We start from the raw sequence: 8,561 nt of genomic DNA, 5'->3' as shown, positions 1-8,561 counted from the left end.
GACCCCCCGGCGGGAGCGCCGCCGCACTCTCAAGCGGCGCACTGTAGCAGTGCGCCACTGGCCCGGCCCTAATTTCTGTTGTTTTAAGCCACCAAGCTGGTGGTAATTTGTTACAGCAGCCCTTGGAAACTAACCCAGGTGTTTGCAGGCTCCCTCTGGCTGTGTGCGGGGGAACAGACTGGGGCAGTGGCAGGGATCCCAGGGAGGAGGCTGCTGGGAGCATCTAGCAAGAGATGAGGGTAGAGTGGACAGGATTTCTGGACTGTGGTGGAGAGTTAAGGAATCAAGGATGACTCCAAGGGTTTTGTCCTGAGCAACTACAAGGATGGAGGTGCCGATAGCTGATTTGGGAAGATTGCAAGAAGAAAGAAGTGCAAGTTTGGAGAAAGGACCAGGAGTTTGGTTTTGAACATACATATGTGTGTGTGTGTGTGTATACATATATATACACTTTTTTTTTTTGGCCAGGAATACTGTGTTGAGATGAACGTATAAAATTTGAGGTGTCAGGGCCGGCTCGTTGCTCACTTCGGAGAGTGCAGTGCTGATAACACCAAGGCCACAGGTTCGGATCCTTATATAGGGATGGCCGGTTAGCTCACTTGGGAGAGCGTGGTGCTGACAACACCAAGTCAAGGGTTAAGATCCCCTTACCGATCATCTATAAAAATAAAATAAAATAAAATCTGAGATGTCTAAAATCTGAGTGACTCTTCTGAACTAAAGGAATTAACAACACAAAATACATAGAGCAGCCACTGAAATGCAAGAGAGTCTTATTAATAGTGAATATGATTGTCGAGGCTGCTAACAACAGCCCCCCGCCCCCGAAGGCATACCCCATCCCACCCCTAGAGGCAACACAGTCGCTTTTCTTTGTAGGCCTTTACATACTACTTCATTTTTAAAAATGCACATAGAACTTCTATGGAAATTTAATTATAATGAGGTTCATGCTCCTAGCTGGGGTATCCCTTCCTCTAGATCCCAGCCTCCAGACGATTGACTGTGGCCTGAGATAGAGAAGGAATCCTAGCCTCTTCCACCCCTACATCCCTGGAAGAGTAGGGCAGGGTGGAAATGGTGGACACCGGCAGCCAGGTGCTGGCACTCCTCCTCAGTTGTCTCAGTACCTGTGTTCCCAGGACCCCAGAAATCCTGCAAGGTCCCAGCACAACCAACCCAAGCTGCTCCTTATGGTGTGCTTCCTCGCTGGTGTAGAGTGCACCTCTGCCAGGAAGTGTGCTTCCGCTCAGACTGCGGAATATCCCTCCCACTCCTGCCCCTTAGCCTTTGGCCCCACTTGCCTTGGGGAATGACACCGCAGCCCACAGCCCACAGAAAAGGAGGAAGCAAAACCCACTGGGCTTTTGAGATGCATGTTGGGTCATAGCTCCCTGAACATCCCATCCACAGGTGAGGGTGGTGGTGGTAGATTTGATTCCTCCTCCACCAGTAGTGCTTTGTTTTTTTTGTTTTTGTTTTTTAAATAAAAGATGACCAGTAAGGGGATCTTAACCCTTGACTTGGTGTTGTCAGCACCACGCTCACCCATTGAGCTAACTGGCCATCCCTGTATGGGATCCGAATCCGTGGCCTTGGTGTTATCAGCACCGCACTCTCCTGAGTGAGCCAAGGGCCGGCCCCACCAGCAGTGCTTTGGATTGGAGAGTTCAGGTTTCAGATCCCACCTCTGACACTTTCTTGCTGAGCGACCTTGGGCATGAGGCTTTACTTTTCTAAACCCTGCTGACTTCACCAGTAAAATGGAGATTATTTTATACCTATCTGGTAGGCTCTGGCTGGGGGATCTCTGAATGACTAATGAGCTGGGTCTCAGAGTCCCACAGCCCTGGGTTCAGATCTCAGTTCTGTGGAGCTGCAAAAAGAGGCTCCTGTAGTGGATTGAATTATGCCCCCCCAAAATTCACTGAGGCTTGAATTGTTTCCCAAGATTTATGTATTAGAAACAGCCCCCACTGTGACTGTTAAGTGGATGGGAAATCCTATTATGGTAATTGAAAGGTGGAGCCTTGAAGAGGTGATTGGATTGTAGGACCGTGCAGTAATGAATGGATTAAAAATGGTGGTCAGGGTTGTGGTTCTGAGGGCTCTAAGAGAAGAGAGTATGTCTCTTTTGCTCGCTCTGCTTCCACCATCTTTCAATGTGAGACCCCTGGGTTGCTGCCACCACCACCAGATGGACTTTGGACTTCCCAGCCTCAGAAACTGTAAGCGATAAAACACGGACTAATACAGCTCCCTCCTCCACACTTTCACTCTGTGAACAATGGGTATGTTTATAATACCAACCTCACATTTGCTGGGAAGAGTCAATGAGATCATCCACGGCAGGCAGGTAGCACAGTAACCCCCCAATATAGGCTAGTTGGTGAGATGTTTGTTGATGAGATCTGCGTGTCCCCCACTATCCTGTATGCACTTTCATCACAGATAATAAACTTATATTTGTCCCTCAAAGAGCTAAGTCTGTGTCTGATTTATTCCTCAATCCCCAGTGCCCAGTACACTGTAATTACTCAATAAATACTTGTTGAAGACAGAAGAAATGCAGCAGTAGAATGGAAAACTTTAAGACTTTCTTAGATGTTTATCTAGGCCTAGTGACACTTGTTTTATACACAGTTTTAAGCCCAGAGCAGATAGAGTGAGTGCAGGAAATGACATTTCAGCCTGAGAGTAAGGGCTGAGAGAGTGGGGAAAAATTCAAGGTTGATTTAAACTACCTGAGAATACAAAGGCAGGTGCTGCTGAAGCATAGGTGAAGCTTGAGCAGGTCACACCACAAGATATTTACAAATCTATAGGCCTTCCAATAGTTTAAAAGAGAAATACTGCCATGTTTAAAGAAGCTGATTTTCATTTGATGGTGCACACCCCTTTGGACTGAACAATTGTTTGTCTGTGGCCAAGTCTACAGAAAACAGAACAGAACACTGGTTTTGCAAACTGTTTTTTTTGTTTTTAGCGGTAGATCTTTTATTTCAAAGGACCCCTTAAGATAGGTGCCCCTCCTAGGGACAGAAGATGCTTGGTCTGGAAAACAATTAAATAGGTCTTAAAAAGCATCATGGGGCTGGCCCGGTGGCGCAGTGCTACAGTGCGCCGCTTGGGAAGCGCGGCGGCGCTCCCGCCGAGGGTTCGGATCCCACATACAGACCAGTTCCCGCTCACTGGCTGAGCGAGGTGCGGGGGCAGCACCGAGGGTTGCGATCCCGTTGCCGGTCCCGGCCCGGTACGGGCGCGACACTGAGGGTTGCGATCCGTTGCCGGACACGAAAAAAGACAAAAAGGAAAAGAAAAAAAAAAAAGCATCATGAATGGTGAATACTTCTGAATTAGAACTCAAAAATGTAGGCTGTCCCACTCCTGCTCAAAACGCTTCTGTGGCTCCCCATTGCCCTCAGGACAAAGTACAAACTTCTTACCATGTCCTGTAGGGTCCTGTATGGACAAGCCCCCTGTGGACCTTCCTTCACTGTTACAGCGTCAGTTCCCCTTTCTGAACCCAAAGGTCTGTCTCCAGTTCCCACCTCTCCCCTGAACTCCTTCTGGATGTCCCATGACCTAGACACCTCCCTGAGGTGTTCCCAGAGCTCTCACACCCACATGTTCCTAACTGTCCTTACCATCTTTTTTTTTTTTTTTTTTTAAAGATGACCGGTAAGGGGATCTTAACCCTTGACTTGGTGTTGTCAGCACCACGCTCAGCCAGTGAGCGAACCGGCCATCCCTATGTGGGATCCGAACCCGGGGCCTTGGTGTTATCAGCACCGCACTCTCCCGAGTGAGCCACGGGCCGGCCCCTTACCATCTTTCCTTAACCTGTTCCTTTCCCAAGTCCACATTTCAGAGATAGCTATCCTACCCTTTCTTCAAGGCTCAGCCTGGGTGTCACCTCCTCCAGAAAGCCCTCCCAGACTCTCCTCAGCCCTGGGCTCTGACCTGGTCTCTCCCAGATGGGTCCTCAATCCAGCCACCTCCCTCAGCTCCCAGTCTCCACTCCATCCTTCCAATCTTCCCTCCATCTTAATTTCACTTATTTCTCCCCAGCTCAAAAACTCTCTGGGGCTTCCCAGTGTCCTCAGAATAAAGTCCCAGCTCCTCACTGTGGCTCCCAGAGCTTTGACTGATCTTCCTCCAATGACCTCTTTGGCTTACTCTCTCACCATCTTTTATTTATTTATTTATTTTTTTTAAAAGATGACCGGTAAGGGGATCCTAACCCTTGACTTGGTGTTGTCAGCACCACGCTCAGCCAGTGAGTAAACCGGCCATCCCTACATGGGATCCGAACCCGCGGCCTTCGTGTTATCAGCACCGCACTCTCCCGAGTGAGCCACGGGCCGGCCCCTCTCACCATCTTTTAGACCTTAGCCAAGTTTAATATCTTTCAGTTCCTTGATCTGAAACCGTGATTTCATCACCAAACCCTCCCAACAGTTGCTTCTACTGCCGAGCACACCTTTCCCTCCTCTTCTTGTTGTTTATTCCTATTATGTGGTGTACCAACTCCTCCATGAAGTCCTCGCTGACCCCTCTGCCTGTGCCTCCCCCATCCAGGCCCTGACCCCTCTGGGCTGTCACTGCTTGGTGGTAGGTCTGTCCCTTCCACTGGACTTTGAGCCTTATGAGGGCAGGGCCGGGCTGTCTCAGTCACTGCTGTGTCCCCAGCACCACTTAGAACAGGGACAGTACATTGTAAGTGCTCAGCATCCAGTTCATTCATTCAACTAATATCAATTCAGTGATTACTCACTGACAAGCCCTATTCTAGAAGCTGGAGATAGAGCACAAAACAGAATAAAAATCTCTCCTAAGGAGGACAGTCTTTTTTTTTTTTTTTTTTTGGCAGCTGGCTGGTACAGGGATCTGAACCTTGGTGTTATAAGGCTGCACTCTAACCAACTGAGCTAACCAGCCAGCATAAAGATGACATTCTATTGGGGAATGAGACAAGTAAGTGAAATATATGGTATGTGTCTTGGAGAAAAATAAAGCAGGGGAGGGGAAGGGTGGCATCACAATTGAAAATGGTTGATGTCCCAGTTCAAAAATAATGACATATCTGGGGCAAAGAAGCAGTATTATCCCTGTTTTACAGATGAGGCGGCAGGGCTGAGGGAAATCACCTGCTTAGGCTGCATAGCACTGGTTTGTTGGCTGGGAATTTGAACCCAGAGCTCAGTTCTGTTCTAGGACAGTACACTGTTGAACCAATTCGTGAACAAACAAAAAATAAGGCAGACTCTCCCTTCATTGCCTCACACATCGACCTGTGACAGTGCAGGATGAGGGATGAGGGGGTAGGGTGTTTATTGAAACAGGCACTGCTTAAAGAACTTTATGTATTTAATTCTCACAACAGTCCTTTTTAAAATTCCACTTAACAGATTATGGATCTAAAGACCCAGAGACGTTAAGTTATTGGCACAAAGCGACATGGTGAGCAAATGGTGGAGTCAGGATTTGAACCCAAGCTGCCTTGGGATTCCAGGGACAGAGGCCTCATGACACCTGCCTCTTCTGTTACTTATCATCTGTAGATCTGTGGCTCCCCACCCACCCGCCCTGACAGCAGCTGAACCCAGTGGTGGCTTTGGCCTCTCAGAAACTCCATTAGACGCCCCGCCCACCACCAAATCTTTGACAGGGATATTTAAAGTTTTCTCCAAGTATAAAGGATATATGAGTGCAGCTTGCAGAGGACTCTGGCTCTCCTTCCAACAAGGCTGCCTCTTGGCGATCCATCCTGGGTAGAAGTTCTGGAGCTGTTGCTGCTCAGGGTGATGACTTCATGTCACACTGGATTGTGTCCCTCATCTGCTCCAAATCCTCCTGTGGCTCTCACCTCACTCAGAGTAAAAGCCAGTCTTCTTCACGGCCCATGAGGCCCCATACAATCTTCTCCCATCACCCCTCTGACTTCATCTCCCACCTCTCTGCCCCCTTGCTGTAACTTAAATATTCCAAGCACACTTCTGCCCCAGGGCCTTTGCATTTGCTGTTCTCTCTACCTAAAATGCTCTTCATATAGCCACATCACTTTCTCTTCTCCTTCAAGTCTTTGTTCAAATATCACCTTCTCACAAAAACCTTCCCCGACCACTCTATTTAAAAGTACAACCATGACTCTGCATTGCCCGTCTCCCTTCTAACACATTAAATAATCTACTTACCTGTTTGCTCATTGTCTCATACCCCCACTAGAATGTAAACCCCATAAGGCCAGGAATTTTTGTCTGTTTTGTTCACTAATGTGTTCCCAATGCCCAGCACAGTGTTGAGTACAAAGTACATGCTTAAGAAATATGTGTTGAACGAATAATTTGTGCTTTCATTCCCACATTGCAGATGCAGTAACTGAGGCACAGGGAGGTTAAGCCACCTGCCCAAGGTCATGCAGCTATTTAAATACTAACTGCTAGAACCAAGATTGGAACCAGGGTATTCCAGTGCCCAGGCTCATATTGCTAACCACTGTACTACATTGTCTTGCTAAGACAAGCTGAGTGAATAAGATACCTACCTCTTTGCCTGGGGATTCAGGACTGTTTTGACTAAAGTATCAAGGGGACTGCCTCATTTCTCTGTAACCGCAATTCTAGAAGTCTATGGAGGCCTGGGTCTAAGCTCCCTATAGTCTTCCCCTCCCCTAAGCCCTCTTCGACCTCCACAAAACTAGCTAAATGCTCTCATTTTTGGGGGTGGGGGATCACTCAATCCAATTAGATAAAAAAAAAATGATTAAGTATTTACAAAAGCAATGTTCATGATGGCTAATGGGCCACTCCCTCAGGTGTGGTGATGTGGCAAAGGTGAGGGCAACATGGAGATCGTGGGGTGGTGTGGCTGCTGTGGCAGAGTTTATCGTGATAAACGACACCATGGGAACGATGAGGACAGCTGAGGGAGAGGGGGAGTGAGACTGCGAGGAAGTGATGAAGGTGATTGAATGAGGATGGGTGATACAGTTAATAAAATTATTAGCCAAAACGCCACATCAGCTGAGCACGTCACAAGAATAGACTTGCATAATCTTCACACTCATCACTGATGTAGGTGTCCCTGTGTGTGCCTCTTACAGATGAGGAAGCTGGGAGAGAACAGGTGTGATGAGATGGTCAAGGTTACCCAGAGGGTTAGTGGTGGAGCTGGGATTCTGGCACACCCCAGGGAATAGGCTCTACTACCTGGCATGGAGCAAGTATGTGAGACCTGATACAGGGAAATGACGGAGACACGGCGGGAAGAAAAACTGTAAGGCTGGGTGGCCCCTTATGTGGAAAAGTGGAAGCACGAGGCATGGTTGTCATGGGGTCCATGTCAATACTGACATGGGAGAAAAGGAGAAACAAGGGGTGATGATGACAAAAGGGGGCGTGAGCACGATTTAAGGAGAGAGTTGGTGACAGGAGGCGTGCGAAGGTGACACGGGGATATGATGACTATTTCAGAAAAGTCAGGGTTTCATAAAAGAGAAATGGCAACAAAAGAGGGGTGCAGGCAACAAAAAAGGCGATGACGACTTAAAGGGGGCAACTGCGACATATGGTGGCAATGAAGGTTTAAACGGAACAAAAGCTAGTTAAGGAGGTTGATGGCGACATAGGGTGATGGCGACAGAAGGGACGTGGTGACAACTTGTGGGATGCGACATAAGAAAAAGAATGGCAACATAAAGGGATGGAGGACAACATAAGGGAAGGGATGCATTATAGACGAAAGGACAACATTAGGAGGGCAGCCGAGGCACCGCGCCCCAAAATTGCACAGTACCTGCGCTCCACGTCTCCGACTCCGGGACGCAGCCCCACACCCACCTGCTGGGCGGGAGCCCCGCCTGGCCCCTCCCACCTGCGCGCAGGCGCACTCCAGCCAGACTGCGGGACGGCGGGGAGCAGGCATGAGCCTTTCTCATTGGCCACGCTCCTCGCTAGCTCCGGGCGGGGGGAAGCGCCTGCGAGACTGTGGGTGGTCACGTGACGATTGCCGCGCGTTCTCTCTGATGGCGGTCCGGCGGGCTAGAGCGGACCCGGATCAGTCAGTCCGGCTTCCGGCGGTGAGGGCGGTGCTTCCGGGGAGGGCAGCCGGGGCCAAGGGAGGAGTGTCTGACAGTTGGCGCCGCCGGGAGGGAGGGCGGGCGGCTCGAGTGGGCGCGGGCGCGGGCCCGGTGGGCCAGGTGAGGCGCGGGCCGCGCGTGGTGGGAATGGGCTGGATGCGGTGGTGATGGGTGGCGTCCAGGGATCTGGAGTCACAGTCCGGGCTCTGCGGCGCCGGAGAAGCGATTTCTTTCTCTGAGCCTCAGTTTCCTCCTCTGTAGAATGGGGGTCAGAATCCGATTGTAGCACCCACGTCACGGATTGGAGTGAGAAGTCAGCTCATGCACGTCGGAGCCCTTAGCTCAGCATCTGCACATAGTGCTCTCACTTCGTTGCTATAATGTTATGGTTAGTATTGATGATGTTTGCGCTTGGCGTAAAAAATTGTTGGTCTTGGAGGCCAACGGATTTCGGACAAGTCCCAACTCCACAGCTGCG

At 49.6% G+C, this 8,561-nt stretch overlaps 1 protein-coding gene across 1 annotated transcript in view; it reads right to left on the bottom strand.

The window, feature by feature from the left end:
- Window positions 1–7,864, bottom strand: part of PLD3 (phospholipase D family, member 3) — a 20,487-nt gene extending 12,623 nt beyond the window's left edge. The window contains exon 1 of the mRNA XM_008582400.1: window positions 7,801–7,864. The gene's annotated coding sequence lies outside the window, so the exon portion shown is untranslated. The remainder of the gene's footprint in view (window positions 1–7,800) is intronic.
- Between the last annotated feature and the right edge of the window lie 697 nt (window positions 7,865–8,561).

Source organism: Galeopterus variegatus, unplaced genomic scaffold, assembly GCF_000696425.1.
Source record: "Galeopterus variegatus unplaced genomic scaffold, G_variegatus-3.0.2 Scaffold93, whole genome shotgun sequence".
NCBI classification, from domain to species: domain Eukaryota; kingdom Metazoa; phylum Chordata; class Mammalia; order Dermoptera; family Cynocephalidae; genus Galeopterus; species Galeopterus variegatus.
The sequence above is the reverse complement of the archived record's forward strand: the minus strand, read 5'-3'. Positions and strand labels throughout refer to the sequence as shown.